The following is a 20545-nucleotide window of genomic DNA, read 5'->3' on the forward strand; positions in this document are numbered from 1 at the left end:
TGACCAGCTAAAACAGTGCAGATTTGGTTGAATAGAGATGTGAGACCTGTTTTTTTTGGCGCTGTGTGACAGGTATAGGTTTAATCACAGAATCACAGTTCTATCAGCACGCTAGCGTGTGTCTTAGGTTTTTCTGAATGACACTATCAATACCTTCAATGTAAGATTTTATTTTTGGGATAGATTTCAAGTAGGCCTTAAATGCCAGAAACTAGTTATTTTGAGAATGGCAAATTTGGCAATGCTTTTTCAACCCAGAACAAAAAGTGTGCTTTTACGGTCAATACAAATAACTTGACCAGCTAAAACAGTACAGATTTGGTTGAATAGAAATGTCAGGTCTATTTTTTAGGCGCTGGGTGACAGGCTCAACTTGCCCCTGATGTAATATATGGCCAAAAAATAACCACACTGTTGATGGTTAAATGCACTTGGGTGACACAGGCTCAGCCTGCAGCTGATGTAGTATATGGCCAAAAAATAATCAGACTGTTGATGGTTAAATGCACTTGGGTGACACAGGCTCAGCCTGCAGCTGATGTAGGATATAGCACAAAATAACCACACTATCGATGGTTAAATACACTTGGGTGACACAGGCTCAGCCTGCAGCTGATGTAGTATATGGCCAAAAAATAACCAGACTGTTGATGGTTAAATGCACTTCGGTGACACAGGCTCAGCCTGCAGCTGATGTAGGATATAGCACAAAATAACCACACTATCGATGGTTAAATACACTTGGTGATAGCTCGTGCTGGCGCTCCACAAGTCACAAAATGGCCGCCGATCACCCCAGAAAAAAAGTGATCTAAAAACGCTCTGGGCAGCCTCAAAAAAGTGAGCAAGTCAATAATAGCACTTCAATGATCCACAGCTGCAGATCGATCACAGAATGAATTCTTTTGGAGGAGTTAATCTGCCTAATCTCGCCCTAACGTCGCAGCTGCAACCTCTCCCTATACTGATCATAGCAGAGTGACGTGCGGCGCTACGTGACTCCAGCTTAAATAGAGGTTGGGTCACATGGTGCACTGGCCAATCACAGCCATGCCAATAGTAGGCATGGCTGTGATGGCCTCTTGGGCCAAGTAGTATGACGCTTGTTGATTGGCTGCTTTGCAGCCTTTCAAAAAGCACCAAGAAAGCACCGAACACCGAACCTGAACCCGGACTTTTACGAAAATGTTCGGGTTCGGGTTCGGGTCCGTGTCACGGACACCCCAAAATTCGGTACGAACCCGAACTATACAGTTCGGGTTCGCTCATCCCTACACTCTATAGCTGCTTTTAAGTTGCTTGTTTTATTTCATTATATATCTTTTTTCATTTTTATATCCATCCAAAAATAAGCCACTGGCCAACGTTTCGGTCTAGTCTTAGACCTTGTTCACGGCCTAATATATGAATAAGTAAATGTTTTAAATTAATGTTTAAATATATACAACAATAGAAAATGGTTCTTTGTCAAATAACATAATATAGTTGACAATGTATTGAAAATTATATCATTATTGGGAAGAAAATCTCTATCATATACAAGAGAATACAAAAACGGACCAAAATCATATAAGCATATGTATCTTCAAGTGATCTATCAATAACATAGTATGGCACAGGGTGAGAGCAGTAGTCTAAAATGGGACGCTGTGATAGGGATATCCAGATAGCGGTGACGTAGGGTATCTGTGGAATCCAAACAGTATAATATTAGGTAGAGACTAAGAAAGTATTCTAATCATGTAGGTGATACAAATAATGGAGTTCAGACCACTTAGATATTATGCCGATAGGCTTGGATATAGATATAATGCCAGATAAAGGTAACATAAACACAGATATTGGCAGGATACTTAGTCATCAATTATAGGAGCGCACATACCTTAGTCTGCATAGTAAGGAGTCTCTGGGATGGTGTAGGGACGCTAATAGTCTGTGCGATTTATAAAGGTAGCGAGGAGAGGCGTGGAGAGGCGTGTCTAGCGCCAGTTAACTGGCGTCATAAGCGTGCGCATATGTAGAGTGAATCACTAGTGTTCACCCATACCACGTCAGGTGACTGGCGTCACAAGCAGACGCATGTGCAGAGCGACTTGGTAATCTCAGGGGCGGAGAGTAGCTCGCGCCGGATGAAATGTGTGCGGGCGCATGCGCAGTAGAGAACGCTGATCTAGAAAGGGAACTGGTAGAACGTAGACACATACAGTATTAGGAGATGTGCGCATGCGCAATGGCAATCACGATTCTAATAGAAGGAATAGAACGGCATAGAGGACATAAAGTCAGCATTAATCACATGGAGATTGCTCATATTAGGACCAAGTCGCTATCTATTTGTTAGATATAGGAATAAATGTTAAAACTTGGATATTAGCTAGTCTAAGGTAATGAGTAGATATACCTCTATGTATCCTTACATATATATCGATATAACACTATAATATATTACTATAATATATTATGGCAGTGGCATGATACTACCTGTGTGACAGTGGAAGCATATCTCATATTTATCTCACATATACACAATATGTTAAACAATGAATTGTAATGGAGGAAGGAATAGATTGCTAGCATGTAGACAGTGTCGGACTGGGGTGCCTAGGGCCCACCAGTGGAATTGATTTTGGGGGCCCACCCTAGAGCTGGAGATATAACTTGTTCATTTTTCAGTCTCGCACACATGAATGTATGCATTTTAGCCCACAATACAGTAACAGTATGCTAAACAGAACAGTATTGTGCACTGCACTATATCAAATAGTTTCTCTTTAAAGGGAGTCTGTCATCACAGTTTCACCTTTTTAACCCTTCCCATAGCTTTCGAGCAGCATTACAGTTGATAAAAACGTTACCTTTATAAGCAATCGTGGACTTATAAAACTGGCAAATCATCTTAGTAGGATATGCAAATGAGGGCTCGCAAGTGCCCATGGGCCGCGTCAACCTCGTAGGTGCCCAGGCAGCTCTGCCTTATCGTCGCTTCCCCCCGCCCAGTCTTTCCCTCTGCCAGCCCATCTTCTTACTTCTTCTTTCGCCGAGATCCTGCGCACTGAGTCCGTTAGCCGGCGCATGCGCATTAATTACTGTGATGCCATACCAGGAATGGAATGCGCCGGCCGATGGACTCAGTGCGCAGGCGCGGGATCTCGGCGAAAGAAGAAGTAAGAAGATGGGCGGGCAGAGGGAAAGACTGGGCGGGGGTAAGCGACGATAAGGCAGAGCTGCCTGGGCACCTACGAGGTTGACGCCGTGCCTGGGCACTTGCGAGCCCTCATTTGCATATCCTACTAAGATGATTTTTGCCAGTTTTATAAGTCCACGATTGCTTATAAAGGTAACGTTTTTATCAACTGTAATGCTGCTAGAAAGCTATGGGAAGGGTTAAAAAGGTGAAACTGTGATGACAGACTCCCTTTAAGCAACTCATTTAGTTGATAACTGTATCTGTTATTTGCAGTCAGTAGTGTGGACAGCGGTCACACGTGGACCTTCCATGTCCTAGATGAACCACCCAGTCCCCCAGCCTAAACAATATCCAAAGTGAAGGAAATGTTTCCTGCATATTCAGAAGGATAAGTTTATTGAAGTGCTGGCAGTAGTGCCCCGGCCTCCTCACAGCTCAGCTCAGCGCCGTACATTGTATAGCGGCTGTGCTTGGTATCGCGCTCGGCCCCTTTCACCTCTATGGGGCTGAGCTGCTCCTGGGCCACTTGATCAATGAACGTGACGTCACATGGCCCACAAAAATCACAGAGAAGGGCACAGGGCTCACAGGAGCCCCGCTGCCTTCTCAAACAGCTGATCGGCAGTGGTCCCAGGTAGGGATCGACCGATTATCGGATTTACCGATATTATCGGCCGATATTCAGGATTTTCAAAGTTATCGGTATCAGCATCTAACCTTGCCGATATGCCGATAACGAATCTCGAACATGGATCGCGCTGCTATCAACGCGATCAATGTTCCCTCAGCAGCACAGGGGAGAAGGAAGCGGTTCCCTCCCCCCTGTGCCGCTGCTGCCACCAGTGAGAGGCAAGAGGGGAGGAGGAGGGGAGGCGCTGTGGCCATTGCGCCACCAATGATGTTAACTCAGTTATTAATTCAAATATAGGAGGCGGGTGAATCATATAGCTGCACCTGAGGGGTTAACTGTTGCGGATCGCAGCTACCCCTCATAGAGGTCAGGTGTCGCTATATTTGAATTAATGGGCAAGTTATCTTCATTGGTGGCAGCTTCTGATCAGAGCCCAAGCAGTGTAATTGCGGGGCTCTGATCGGTTACCATGGCAGCCAGGACGCTACTGACGCCCTGGCTGCCATAGTCAGCTCCCTGCTGCCATGTGTACTATGCACAGGGCAGCAGGGAGAGTGCGACGTCCTATTCACCCTGATAGAGCTCTATTAGGGTGAATAGGACAAGGGATCCAGGTTCTAGCCCCTAAGGGGGAAATAGTTATTAAATTAAAAAAAACACCAAAATATTAAGTATAAATATTTAATCTTAGATATATAATGGCATCTCTTCGTTTAACAACAGATTTGTGTAGGAATTTTTAAAAAAAAATTCAAAAATGAAAATGCACAAAATATTGGTATAAATTATCGGCTATCAGCCTGAAAGTTCACAGGTTATCAGCTCTAAAAAAAATCAATATCGGTCGATCCCTAGTCCCGGGTATTAGACCCCCACCAATCAGATACTGATAACCTATCCACAGTCATATGTAACTGATATCAGCCGCTCCTCTTATAACGCTCTAGTACTGATATAACCTCCAGAGACATTACATCACATGTGACTGATATCTGCCGCTCCTCTTATAACGCTCCAGCACTGATATAACCTCCAGAGACATTACATCACATGTGACTGATATCAGCCGCTCCTCTTATAACGCTCCAGCACTGATATAAGCTCCAGAGACATTACATCATATGTGACTGATATCAGCCGCTCCTCTTATAACGCTCCAGCACTGATATAACCTCCAGAGATATTACATCACATGTGACTGATATCAGCCGCTCCTCTTATAACACTCCAGCACTGATATAACCTCCAGAGATATTACATCATATGTGACTGATATCAGCTGCTCCTCTTATATCGCTCCAGCACTGATATAACCTCCAGAGACATTACATCACATGTGACTGATATCAGCCGCTCCTCTTATAACGCTCCAGCACTGATATAACCTCCAGAGACATTACATCATATGTGACTGATATCAGCCGCTCCTCTTATAACGCTCCAGCACTGATATAACCTCCAGAGACATTACATCACATGTGACTGATATCAGCCGCTCCTCTTATAACGCTCCAGCGCTGATATAACCTCCAGAGACATTACATCACATGTGACTGATATCAGCCGCTCCTCTTATAACACTCTAGTACTGATATACCGTATTTTTCGCCCTATAAGATGCACCGGCCCATAAGACGCACCTAGGTTTTTGGGGAGGAAAATAAGAAAAAAAATATTTTTAACCAAAAGGTGTGCTTTTGGTGGGTTTGGAACTAATGGTGGTCTGTGGATGGCACTATTACTGGGGATCTGTGAAGGACACTGTTATGGGGGGGGATCTGGGGATGGCGCACTGTTATGGGGGATCTGTGGATGACGCACTGTTAGGCCTCATGCACACGACCGTTGTTTTATTCTGTGTCCGTTGTTCCGTTTTCGTGATTTTCTGCGGACCCATTGACTTTCAATGGGTTTGTTGAAAACTCGGCTAATGCACCGTTTGTCATCCGCGTCCGTGATCCCTGGTTCCAGTCCGTCAAAAAAATATAACCTGTCCTATTTTTTCCACGGAAAACGATTTGCGGATCCATTCAAGTCAATGGGACCGTGAAAAAACGCGGAGGCACACAAGATTGTCATCCGCGTCCGCGTCTGTTTTTTCCCTATCATTTGCATGGCAAACTTGACTTAGATTTTTTTTTACTTTCCTTCATGTCTGGTGATCCTCCAAAAATAAATGAAGACACACGGAAACAAAAACGGAAACGGATCACGGAACAATGGAACCCCATTTTGCGGAACGGAACACAACAACGGTCGTGTGCATGAGGCCTTATGGGGGATCTGTGGATGACGCACTGTTATGGGGGGGATCTGTGGATGACGCACTGCTATGGGGGGGATCTGTGGATGACGCACTGTTATGGGGGGGGATCTGTGGATGACGCACTGCTATGGGGGGGGATCTGTGGATGACGCACTGTTATGGGGGCATCTGTGACGGACACTGTTATTGGGGGGTATCTGTGGATGGCACTGTTATGGAGGGGGATCTGTGGATGGCACTGTTATGGAGGGGGATCTGTGGATGGCACTGTTATGGAGAGGGATCTGCGGATGGCACTGTTATGGAGGGGGATCTGCGGGTGGCACTGTTATGGAGGGGGATCTGCGGGTGGCACTGTTATGGAGAGGGATCTGCGGATGGCACTGTTATGGAGGGGGATCTGTGGGATGGCACTGTTATGGAGGGGGATCTGTGGATAGCACTGTTATGGAGAGGGGGATCTGTGGATGGCACTGTTATGGAGGGGGATCTGCGGGTGGCACTGTTATGGAGGGGGATCTGCGGGTGGCACTGTTATGGAGGGGGATCTGCGGGTGGCACTGTTATGGAGGGGGATCTGCGGGTGGCACTGTTATGGAGGGGGATCTGCGGGTGGCACTGTTATGGAGGGGGATCTGCGGGTGGCACTGTTATGGAGGGGGATCTGCGGGTGGCACTGTTATGGAGAGGGATCTGTGGATGGCACTGTTATGGAGGGGGATCTGTGGGATGGCACTGTTATGGAGGGGGATCTGTGGATGGCACTGTTATGGAGGGGGATCTGTGGGATGGCACTGTTATGGAGGGGGATCTGTGGATGGCACTGTTATGGAGGGGGATCTGTGGGATGGCACTGTTATGGAGGGGGATCTGTGGATGGCACTGTTATGGAGGGGGATCTGTGGATGGCACTGTTATGGAGAGGGGGATCTGTGGGTGGCGCTGTTATGGAGAGGGGGATCTGTGGAGGGCACTGTTGTGGAGGGGGATCTGTGGATGGCACTGTTATGGGGGGATCTGTGGATGGCACTGTTATGGAGGGGGATCTGTGGATGGCACTGTTATGGAGAGGGATCTGTGGATGGCACTGTTATGGAGGGGGATCTGCGGGTGGCACTGTTATGGAGGGGGATCTGCGGGTGGCACTGTTATGGAGGGGGATCTGCGGGTGGCACTGTTATGGAGGGGGATCTGCGGGTGGCACTGTTATGGAGGGGGATCTGTGGGTGGCACTGTTATGGAGGGGGATCTATGACGGACACTGTTATGGAGGGGGATCTGTGGGTGGCACTGTTATGGAGGGGGATCTGTGGGTGGCACTGTTATGGAGGGGGATCTGTGGGTGGCACTGTTATGGAGGGGGATCTGTGGGTGGCACTGTTATGGAGGGGGATCTATGACGGACACTGTTATGGAGGGGGATCTGTGGATGGTACTGTTATGGAGGGGGATCTGTGGGTGGCACTGTTATGGAGGGGGATCTGCGGGTGGCACTGTTATGGAGGGGGATCTGCGGGTGGCACTGTTATGGAGGGGGATCTGCGGGTGGCACTGTTATGGAGGGGGATCTGCGGGTGGCACTGTTATGGAGGGGGATCTGCGGGTGGCACTGTTATGGAGGGGGATCTGCGGGTGGCACTGTTATGGAGGGGGATCTGCGGGTGGCACTGTTATGGAGGGGGATCTGCGGGTGGCACTGTTATGGAGGGGGATCTGCGGGTGGCACTGTTATGGAGGGGGCTCTGCGGGTGGCACTGTTATGGAGGGGGATCTGCGGGTGGCACTGTTATGGAGGGGGACCTGCGGGTGGCACTGTTATATATGTGCCATCAAAGACCCCCCACCCCATAACAGTGCCACCCGCAGATCCCCCTCCATAACAGTGCCACCCGCAGAGCCCCCTCCATAACAGTGCCACCCGCAGATCCCCCTCCATAACAGTGCCACCCGCGGAGCCCCCTCCATAACAGTGCCATCCACAGACCCCCCCACCCCTTAACAGTGCCATCCACAGACCCCCCCACCCCTTAACAGTGCCATCCACAGATGTCCCCCATAAAACTGTCATCCACAGATCCCCCCCCCCCCCACCGCTCCAGTATACAAATATAAAATGTCTCATTCAATTAAAAGTGATTAAACATGCCCCCTCACTCCTAATATTACTGTACACCCTAACAGCTTCTGTACAACGCAGGCAGGCCGGGCGGCCAGCGCGTCACTCACTGACGTCACGTGCCTGCGCCGCCTGCTTGATTCATAAAGTAGGCGGCGCAGGCACGTGACATCAGGGAGTTATGCTGCCGCCCGCCCGGCTGTTAGGGTGTATGGTAATATTAAAAGTGTGTGTGTGGGGGGGGGGGGGGGGGGCTGTTTAATCACTTTTAGTTGAATGAGACATTTTATATTTGAATATTGCAGCACCGGAGCGGCGGGGCCGGAGTACAGTGACTGCACCCAGTCCCTCCCCGCTCTCGCATACATCGCAGCCTGTAAAAATGTCAGCATTCCCCCCCTAAGACGCAGGGGCATTTTCCCATTTTTTGGGGGAAAAAAGTGCGTTTTATAGGGCGAAAAATACGGTAACCTCCAGAGACATTACATCATATGTGACTGATATCAGCCGCTCCTCTTATAATGCTCCAACGCTGATATAACCTCCAGAGACATTACATCCTATGTGACTGATATCAGCCGCTCCTCTTATATCGCTCCAGTACTGATATAACCTCCAGAGACATTACATCACATGTGACTGATATCAGCCGCTCCTCTTATATCGCTCCAGTACTGATATAACCTCCAGAGACATTACATCACATGTGACTGATATCAGCCGCTCCTCTTATAACGCTCCAGCACTGATATAACCTCCAGAGACATTACATCACATGTGACTGATATCAGCCGCTCCTCTTATAACGCTCCAGCGCTGATATAACCTCCAGAGACATTACATCACATGTGACTGATATCAGCCGCTCCTCTTATAACGCTCCAGCGCTGATATAACCTCCAGAGACATTACATCACATGTGACTGATATCAGCCGCTCCTCTTATAACGCTCCAGCGCTGATATAACCTCCAGAGCAGGGGCGTACATACAGGGGTCGCGGCTGGGCCCGGCACTCCAGGGGGCCCGGCCGCCTGTGGACCCCTGGCCCCGCCCTGCAGTAGTGCTGTGCCCGCCTGTATAAGGGCTGTTTCACACGTGTGTGAGTGTGAACCTCCGCTCTGGACATAGCGACATAAAGCTGTCAGTATGATTCTGTAGAAATAAGGTCAAGCAGAGGCACACAGCATTATAAATCATGATGATGCCGTGCGCTCCTGCAAGTCCAGAGCGGAGGATCTCACTCACACACGGAGCGTGATTCCCTCAATGGACTCGCTCGTGTGAAACAGCCTTAATCCGGGCGGCCGACCCAGGGCCCGCCACCCAGTGTTGCGTTTCTGCGCTGCAGTGCCAGCCCTACCCTCCTTGAGTGAGAGTCTCCTCCCCCTGATTCTCCTCCCTGTGCGGGTGCGGCGTGCCTAGTCATTTCCTGTTGGGCGGCCGCACCGGACACAATGTTTCCCTAGGCTGCGCAGGCGCACAACAACGCCGAGACGCAGCAGGAAGAAGGCACCGGAGAGCGTGAAGAAGCTGGTGCCGGTTCGGAAGTGAAGATAAGATTTATAAAAAAAAAAAAAAAAAAAAGGTCTTCATAATTGCTCAGCACATTTATGGTGAGTGAGTTCAGAGTAGACTCAGAGTAGGGTCTGATGGGGGCTTTATAACTAGCTCTGCTATATTTCTGTAGCCTGCAACCTCTGACTGCCCAGTTGGGCTGAAACTACTACACCCAGCATGTTCTGGCAGTAATAGTAAATGGATATTGGTGCAATTCTGAGCTACTAGTCTATATAATATTATATTGTATTATATTGTATTATATAGACTAGTAGCTCAGAATTGCACCAATATCCATTTCCTATTCCTGCCAGAACATGCTGGGTGTAGTAGTTTCAGCCCAACTGGGCAGTCGGAGGTTGCAGGCTACAGAAATATAGCAGAGTTAGGCTACTTTCACACTGGCGCTTCTGGGTCCGCCTGTGAGATCCGTTCAGGGCTCAGCGGTCCAAAACGGATCAGTTCAGCCCCAATGCATTCTGAATGGATAAGGATCCGCTCAGAATGCGTCAGTTTGCCTCCGTTCAGCCTCCATTCTGCTCCGGAGGCCGACACCAAAACGCTGCTTGCAGCCAAACGGATCTGTTCTGAACGGACACAATCGTTTGCATTATAGGTGCGGATCCGTCTGTGCAGATTCGTTTGGTGTCCGCCTGACAATGCGGAGCCAAACGGATCCGTCCTGTCTTACAATGTAAGTCAATGAGGACGGATTCGTTTTCACTGACACAATATGGTGCAATTGAAAACGGATCCGTCCCCCATTGACGTTTAGTGTAAGTCAAAATGGATCCGTTTGCATTATCTTTTTTTTTTTTTTTCGTGGTAATGCAAACGGATCCGTTCTGAACGGATACAAGCATTTGCATTATCGGTGCTGATCCGTCTGTGCAGATACCAGACGGATCCGCACCTAACGCAGGTGTGAAAGTAGCCTAAGGCTGCATTCACACGTCTGTGGTGTGTTGCGGACCCGCAAATTGCGGGTCCGCAACACACCAGCCCGGCGCCCCCATAGAAATGCCTATTCTTGTCCGCAAGCTGCGGACAAGAATAGGACATGCTCTATCTTCTTGCGGACCCAAAATCAGGGCCGCACTCCACAATTGCGGCTGCAGACAGCACACTGTGTGCTGTCCGCATCCATTCCGTCCCCTTAGAGAATGAATGGGTCCGCACCCATTCCGCAAAATTGCGGAAAGGATGCGGACCCATTTTGCGGACGTGTGAATGGAGCCTAACTCTGCTGCTGGTGTTGGGGGGGGGCAACGACGGGGGGGGGGGCCCATGGTTCAGTTTTGCACCGGGGCCCCATGGATTGTGTGTACGCCACTGCTCCAGAGACATTACATATTATGTGGGGGTGAGGGGCTGGGAAAGTGTGAAATGCCACTGATGAGAGGGAAGAGGGGGACACTGGGAGACATAACTTCTTGCTCTGTATAAAGTATAGGTGAGATAGTTGGTGGGAAAGGTCTGTGAGGGGCTGGAACAACAGGGACACAAGATGTGCAGGGGCAGCAGCTTCAGGACTCTCCTAACTTCCCTCCCACAGTAACTTACCCCAGTGCTGCTGTGTGGAGTAGTGGGACCAGTGAGAGAAGAGAACTTTATACTGGAGGAACAGTGACTCAGAGAGAGCAGCGTCTCCATCTCCTGCTGCTGTCTCCTCTGGCCCCGCCCCCTCCTCACACATGATGGAATATCACACTGCAGAGAGGAGGGGGGGAGCTGTCTGCTCATGTCGGGTCGGTGAAGTTTACTTTGGAGAAAGGGACAAGCGCTGCAAAGTATTGTGCTGTCCCTTTCACCAAAGTAATGCTGCAGTCCAGCACCTGATAAGATAACAGCCAGGCGCCTGAAACTGAAAGTATAGTAACTGCCCTGCCCCTGCTGGTGGCTCTGGCTGCAGTATAAGCAGACAGGCAAGGGGCCCACCGGGCATTTCACCGGCTTCCCGGTGAGCCAGTCCGAGCCTGCATGTAGACATATCGATCTAGGATAATAGGAGTATAAAACACAAGAATCAAGAGATACAGAAATCAAAGTCTCTATTTAGCCCACGGGGTGCCAGGGTGTTAAGTTCGAAGATCCAATACGCCTCGCGTTGTTTTAAACGTGCTATCCTGTTTCCTCCGTGTCTTGCCGATCCTACTTGTTCAAGGATTTGGAACTTTAATTGGTTGATCTGGTGGTTAGCAGAGATGAAATGGTGTGGTACTGGTAGTTCGGTTTTTTGGCAATGGATATCCGATTTATGCTTAGAGATGCGGTCCCGTACACATTCGGTGGTTTCACCCACATATGCCAGTCCGCACGGACAACGGATTAGATAAACAACGTATGAGGATGCGCATGTGTAAAAGCCCTTTGGGTGGTATGTTTTGCCTGAATGTGGGTGAATGATCCTGTTACCTCGAATGACATTATTGCATTGGGTACAACTGAGGCATGGATAGGTTCCTGTTTTTGAAGGAGCCAATGTGGTTTGTCTTAAGGAGGGTTTCATAGGACCAATATCTGCTTTCACTAGTCTATCTCTCAGATTTTGGGGTCTTTTATAACACATGCGGACCGGAGACTGGAATTCTGGAATATCTAGATATCATTGTGTAAGAATTGGCCAATGTTTTTTTATTATAGTTTGAATTTTGGGCATGATGGGATGATATGTCACCACTAACGGGAGACGGGGAGGCGATGGGGTGGTATTGGAAGAGGAATTCGGGCGTACAGGAAGAGTCTGTTCTTGTGTAAGTAATGAACGTGGATAACCTCTGTCCTGAAATTTTTGTGACATTTCTTCTAGTCTTTGCTTGCAAAGTGTGGGGTCCTTGACTATTCTAGATACTCTTTGGAACTGTGATCGGGGTAAGGATTGTTTAGTGGTACGGGGATGGCAGCTTGAATAATGGAGGAGAGTGTTCCGGTCCGTTGGTTTGCGGTATAAGTCAGTGGTCAGTGTGCCATGGGGTGTCTTAATAACGACCGTGTCCAGGAAGCTGATAGATTGTGGATCGGTATGCGCTGTGAATTGCAGGTCAGGGTCAATGCTGTTGATGTGTAGCAGGAAGGTAGAGAATGTAGTCTGGTCACCTCTCCATATACAGAATATATTGTCGATATATCGGTGCCATGATGTTGCATGTGATTGGAATAGGTCATTAGGATAGATCCAATCTTCCTCAAACTGCGCCATAAAGGCATTAGCGTAGGGTGGCGCCACAAGAGCGCCCATCGCGGTCCCTTTCCTCTGAATGTAGAAATTGTCACCGAACATGAAAAAGTTATGTTGAAGGAAAAATTGTAATAGATGTATACAGAAGGTCTGTGCTAATGGGGAGAGTTCGGAAGTTCTCAGTAATACTGTGACAGCTTCAATTCCTTTGTCATCTGCAATTGAAGTGTATAAACTATTTACATCTAATGTCACAAGTAGACTATCTGGGGGCAGGTCTTGAAGGTTTGAAATAATAGATAGAAACTGTGATGTATCTAGTAAAAATGATCGCGTTTGTTTGATGAGCGGAGTAAGTATTTTTTCTAGGAACTTTCATAGTGTTTGACAAAGAACCATTTTCTATTATTGTATATATTTAAACATTAGTTTAAAACATTTACTTATTTATATATTAGGCCGTGAACAAGGTCTAAGACTAGACCGAAACGTTGGCCAGTGGCTTATTTTTGGATGGATATAAAAATGAAAAAAGATATATAATGAAATAAAACAAGCAACTTAAAAGCAGCTATAGAGTGCAGTGTTTTTTTTTATATAAATTATATGCACCTTTACCACTGAGCACCGCCAACTATATAAAGGAGTGCCGCTCAACCACCTTCCCTCAATATTTGACAACGTTTTGAGCTTGAGCACCCTCCAGATGACTACCTTCGCGTACGACTTTACAGCAGCGGAGAAAATTGTCTCTGAGGTCACAGTATCAAGTGACTTCTTACATGTACCTCACAACGAATACCGTACACGTGACGGAGTGAGATTTTTATGGATTTTCGGTAGAATGTAAAACACTGGAAGAATAGGATTGTTATTCAGAGGAAAAGTATAAGTGGGTTTGTCAATCGTGTTGAGTTGGAGATGGTGGTCTAGGAATGTGGTAATGTCCTTAGTCAATTGAAAAGTGGGGTTGTATTGAACTTGTTCATAGGTGGTAGTGTCAGATAGTTGTCTTTGTATTTCTTGGATATAGAATGAGGTGTCCATTATGACTATCGCACCTCCTTTGTCAGCTGGTTTAATAGTGATTGTTTTGTCTGACTGTAGAGTGTTGAGAGCAATATGCTCCTCACTTTTTAGATTGGGCGAAACATGTAAATTTCCATTTTTTAGGGCGGTGGTACTGGTTTTAATATCACGATTTATAAGGTCAATATATGCTTCAAGGCCATGATATGTTTTGGGGGGCATGTAGTTGCTTTTGTTTCTAAGGCCCATTGTTTTGATAGATAGAAGAGTGGGTGATGTGACTGTTAATGGCGTTGTAATTTGTTGTGAAAAGTGGGTCTTGAGTCTCAGGGTTCTGTAAAATCTGTTAAGTTCCTGCTCCAGAGGGAAAAGTCTTATATTGCCGTATGGGCAAAATAAGAGACCCTTGGATAAGACATTCAGTTCGGCTGGTGAGAGGGTTCGTGAGGAAATATTCACTATGAGGTTTCTACCTGTGAGCGGGTCTGGATTCCTGTCGGTTTCGGATCGATGGGTGCCTCTTCCTCGGCGTATGTGTTTCTTCGGCGTTGTCGGTAGCCGCGCCTGGGAAAAAAACGTTGGGAACGGTATGTTGTCGATCTCTCTCTGCCTGAAGAGGACGAAGTGTAGCCTGTGTAGGGGGTATATCCGTATCCTGTTCGTGAGTCTTGCCATTGCCATCTGTAGACCTTGTTGAGTTGATAATCCTCTGTGTCACGGATGAATTTGGTGCGTTTGGTATTCTCCAGATACTTTCGATGTTCGTCCAATATTTTATCCGTCTTCATCTTTAATTCCGACCATTCGGAGGTGGAGGTAGTTGAGAGTAATTGGCTTTCAATAGCCGCAAGTTTCTCTTTAGAATCTTTGATTGCTTGTTGAAGATATTTAATACTGAGGACTATTATGTCCAAGGAACATTTATTTATAATGGTTTCAAACTTGATGCAGTATTCTGTATTTGAAGGAAATAAGGTTGGTCGAAGGTGAACTCTTAGTCCCCTGGGGATCCTCTTATTTTTATAGTATTCTGCGAGAGTTGCGCAGTGAAGTTCTGAAGAGATTAGTTTTTTCGATTCACGCTCCCAGTCACGTGTACGGTATTCGTTGTGAGGTACATGTAAGAAGTCACTTGATACTGTGACCTCAGAGACAATTTTCTCCGCTGCTGTAAAGTCGTACGCGAAGGTAGTCATCTGGAGGGTGCTCAAGCTCAAAACGTTGTCAAATATTGAGGGAAGGTGGTTGAGCGGCACTCCTTTATATAGTTGGCGGTGCTCAGTGGTAAAGGTGCATATAATTTATATCAAAAAACCACGGCACTCTATAGCTGCTTTTAAGTTGCTTGTTTTATTTCATTATATATCTTTTTTCATTTTTATATCCATCCAAAAATAAGCCACTGGCCAACGTTTCGGTCTAGTCTTAGACCTTGTTCACGGCCTAATATATAAATAAGTAAATGTTTTAAATTAATTTTTAAATATATACAACAATAGAAAATGGTTCTTTGTCAAACACTATCAAAGTTCCTAGAAAAAATACTTACTCCGCTCATCAAACAAACGCGATCATTTTTACTAGATACATCACAGTTTCTATCTATCATTTCAAACCTTCAAGACCTGCCCCCAGATAGTCTACTTGTGACATTAGATGTAAATAGTTTATACACTTCAATTGCACATGACAAAGGAATTGAAGCTGTCACAGTATTACTGAGAACTTCCGAACTCTCCCCATTAGCACAGACCTTCTGTATACATCTATTACAATTTTTCCTTCAACATAACTTTCTCATGTTCGGTGACAATTTCTACATTCAGAGGAAAGGGACCGCGATGGGCGCTCATGTGGCGCCACCCTACGCTAATGCCTTTATGGCACAGTTTGAGGAAGATTGGATCTATCCTAATGACCTATTCCAATCACATGCAACATCATGGCACCGATATATCGACGATATATTCTGTATATGGAGAGGTGACCAGACTACATTATCTACCTTCCTGCTACACATCAACAGCATTGACCCTGACCTTCAATTCACAGCGCATACCGATCCACAATCTATCAGCTTCCTGGACACGGTCGTTATTAAGACACCCCATGGCACACTGACCACTGACTTATACCGCAAACCAACGGACCGGAACACTCTCCTCCATTATTCAAGCTGCCATCCCCGTACCACTAAACAATCCTTACCCCGATCACAGTTCCAAAGAGTATCTAGAATAGTCAAGGACCCCACACTTTGCAAGCAAAGACTAGAAGAAATGTCACAAAAATTTCAGGACAGAGGTTATCCACTTTCATTACTTACACAAGAACAGACTCTTCCTGTACGCCCGAATTCCTCTTCCAATACCACCCCATCACCTCCCCGTCTCCCGTTAGTGGTGACATATCATCCCATCATGCCCAAAATTCAAACTATAATAAAAAAACATTATCAAGGTATGGTGGCTCACTCTGTATACGGTTATGGAAATGGGTGCTGCTAAGTCTGAAATGACTCACCCAGTCATAAATGGAGTAACGTATAGAAATGTGTAGAAAGACTGAGCACTCACCAGCTGGACCAATTGAAGACCAAGAACAAATACGTATGTTATATAACAATATAATTTATTTGTAGAATATTTATAAATAGCCCTAAATCTATAATGCAATAAAATCTATAATACAATGGCAATATGAAATCAAAGTGATACCTAAAAAACAAATAAAAAATACACCTATAATGCAGTAAAATAGATAATGCTAAAAAGGTAAAAAAGGGCAAATATTAACAATATATAAAACCAGATAATAAGTGGTTAGAATATTTGGTGAATATTCAATAAATATTAGATAAACCACTGATCAATCCAGTGAAGAAATACGCCAGGTATAATGTCCGATAATTAAAGCGGATAAATGTCCCTGTATTTGAAGAAATAAGTTTGCTTATGCAGGATATGACCAAATGAGCATACAGTCAATGGGTAAAATGCACCTGTTATTTGCCGTCTGATGTGAGTGTAACCGTGGCGTCCCACAAGGCTCACTATATCAGATTAGGTGATACCTGGGTCTGGTCGCTTGCTTAAAGTGATTCGGATGATCATGTAGCTCTCAGCATGAGAGATCATCTGATAGTATTCACCGAAGCTGCAAGCCTGGACCTGGTTAATGGTTAACAAGGCGTTTTCCTCCGCATTAGCAAGAAGTCGCTGTTCCGGCAAAGTTAAAGTCCAATTGTCGGGATGTTGGGGTCTCGTAAATGTTCATCAGCTGATGTCCGAGGTATGCAGAAACCAAACGCGTTTCGGGGTCCTTTCCTGGCCCCTTCCTCAGACTTTAACTTTGCCGGAACAGCGACTTCTTGCTAATGCGGAGGAAAACGCCTTGTTAACCATTAACCAGGTCCAGGCTTGCAGCTTCGGTGAATACTATCAGGAGATCTCTCATGCTGAGAGCTACATGATCATCCGAATCACTTTAAGCAAGCGACCAGACCCAGGTATCACCTAATCTGATATAGTGAGCCTTGTGGGACGCCACGGTTACACTCACATCAGACGGCAAATAACAGGTGCATTTTACCCATTGACTGTATGCTCATTTGGTCATATCCTGCATAAGCGAACTTATTTCTTCAAATACAGGGACATTTATCCGCTTTAATTATCGGACATTATACCTGGCGTATTTCTTCACTGGATTGATCAGTGGTTTATCTAATATTTATTGAATATTCACCGAATATTCTAACCACTTATTATCTGGTTTTATATATTGTTAATATTTGCCCTTTTTTACCTTTTTAGCATTATCTATTTTACTGCATTATAGGTGTATTTTTTATTTGTTTTTTAGGTATCACTTTGATTTCATATTGCCATTGTATTATAGATTTTATTGCATTATAGATTTAGGGCTATTTATAAATATTCTACAAATAAATTATATTGTTATATAACATACGTATTTGTTCTTGGTCTTCAATTGGTCCAGCTGGTGAGTGCTCAGTCTTTCTACACATTTCAATAAAAAAACATTGGCCAATTCTTACACAATCATATCCAGATATTCCAGAATTCCAGTCTCCGGTCCGCATGTGTTATAAAAGACCCCAAAATCTGAGAGATAGACTAGTGAAAGCAGATATTGGTCCTATGAAACCCTCCTTAAGACAAACCACAATCGCTCCTTCAAAAACAGGAACCTATCCATGCCTCAGTTGTACCCAATGCAATAATGTCATTCGAGGTAACAGGATCATTCACCCACATTCAGGCAAAACATACCACCCAAAGGGCTTTTACACATGCGCATCCTCATACGTTGTTTATCTAATCCGTTGTCCATGCGGACTGGCATATGTGGGTGAAACCACCGAATGTGTACGGGACCGCATCTCTAAGCATAAATCGGATATCCGTTGCCAAAAAACCGAACTACCAGTACCACACCATTTCATCTCTGCTAACCACCAGATCAACCAATTAAAGTTCCAAATCCTTGAACAAGTAGGATCGGCAAGACGCGGAGGAAACAGGATAGCACGTTTAAAACAACGCGAGGCGTATTGGATCTTCGAACTTAACACCCTGGCACCCCGTGGGTTAAATAGAGACTTTGATTTCTGTATCTCTTGATTCTTGTGTTTTATACTCCTATTCTCCTAGATCGATATGTCTACATGCTAGCAATCTATTCCTTCCTCCATTACAATTCATTGTTTAACATATTGTGTATATGTGAGATAAATATGAGATATGCTTCCAGATATTAATCTCCCTTCCCCCCCCCCTCTTTATTTTCTACAGGTGAAATGACCACTGTCACACAGGTAGTATCATGCCACTGCCATAATATATTATAGTAATATATTATAGTGTTATATCGATATATATGTAAGGATACATAGAGGTATATCTACTCATTACCTTAGACTAGCTAATATCCAAGTTTTAACATATATTCCTATATCTAACAAATAGATAGCGACTTGGTCCTAATATGAGCAATCTCCATGTGATTAATGCTGACTTTATGTCCTCTATGCCGTTCTATTCCTTCTATTAGAATCGTGATTGCCATTGCGCATGCGCACATCTCCTAATATGTGTCTACGTTCTACCAGTTCCATTTCTAGATCAGCGTTCTCTACTGCGCATGCGCCCGCACACATTTCATCCGGCGCGAGCTACTCTCCGCCCCTGAGATTACCAAGTCGCTCTACACATGCGTCCGCTTGTGACGCCAGTCACCTGACGTGGTATGGGTGAACACTAGTGATTCACTCTACATATGCGCACGCTTATGACGCCAGTTAACTGGCGCTAGACATGCCTCTCCACGCCTCTCCTCGCTACCTTTATAAATCGCACAGTCTATTAGCGTCCCTACACCATCCCAGAGACTCCTTACTATGCAGACTAAGGTATGTGCGCTCCTATAATTGATGACTAAGTATCCTGCCAATATATGTGTTTATGTTACCTTTATCTGGCATTATATCTATATCCAAGTCTATCGGCATAATATCTAAGTGGTCTGAACTACATTATTTGTATCACCTACATGATTAGAATACTATCTTAGTCTCTACCTAATATTATACTGTTTGGATTCCACAGATACCCTACGTCACCGCTATCTGGATATCCCTATCACAGCGTCCCATTTTAGACTACTGCTCTCACCCTGTGCCATACTATGTTATTGATAGATCACTTGAAGATACATATGCTTATATGATTTTGGTCCGTTTTTGTATTCTCTTGTATATGATAGAGATTTTCTTCCCAATAATGATATAATTTTCAATACATTGTCAACTATATTATGTTATTTGACAAAGAACCATTTTCTATTGTTGTATATATTTAAACATTAATTTAAAACATTTAGTTATTCATATATTAGGCCGTGAACAAGGTCTAAGACTAGACCGAAACGTTGGCCAGTGGCTTATTTTTGGATGGATATAAAAATGAAAAAAGATATATAATGAAATAAAACAAGCAACTTAAAAGCAGCTATAGAGTGCCGTGGTTTTTTGATATAAATTATATGCACCTTTACCACTGAGCACCGCCAACTATATAAAGGAGTGCCGCTCAACCACCTTCCCTCAATAGGTGATAAATAATGACCTAAAATACAGGGGGAGCAGCCAAAGAAAGATAGCGCAGACATACCAGTCAGGTTGCACACGATCCGTGTATCATTTCAGTGTTGTGTACATCCTACTGCACCTGCTCAGGGGAGTTCCAATCAGGTGGCGTGCAAGCAGCTGCGGACGCCATGCGTCAGAGGCAATTGCCGGAGCATGCGTGTTCCCCAGCCACCGCACCGATGACCATCTTAGGTGTGTTAGATATTCCGCGCATGCCCAGTGTAATCCAGGCACACACGCGCCATTTTGATTATTGGAAAACTGCCCTATCTGTGCGAGTCAATACTACTGCTACATAGAACTAGCTCTATTGCCGAGTATAACGCCGCCGATAGGCAGGGATAGTCCCCTATACAGGGCTGCTACCCTACCACTCCGGGTAAATCCCCGAGGACCACCACATATCA

The sequence above is a fragment of the Bufo bufo genome, chromosome 1 (assembly GCF_905171765.1).
Source record: "Bufo bufo chromosome 1, aBufBuf1.1, whole genome shotgun sequence".
Classification (NCBI taxonomy): domain Eukaryota; kingdom Metazoa; phylum Chordata; class Amphibia; order Anura; family Bufonidae; genus Bufo; species Bufo bufo.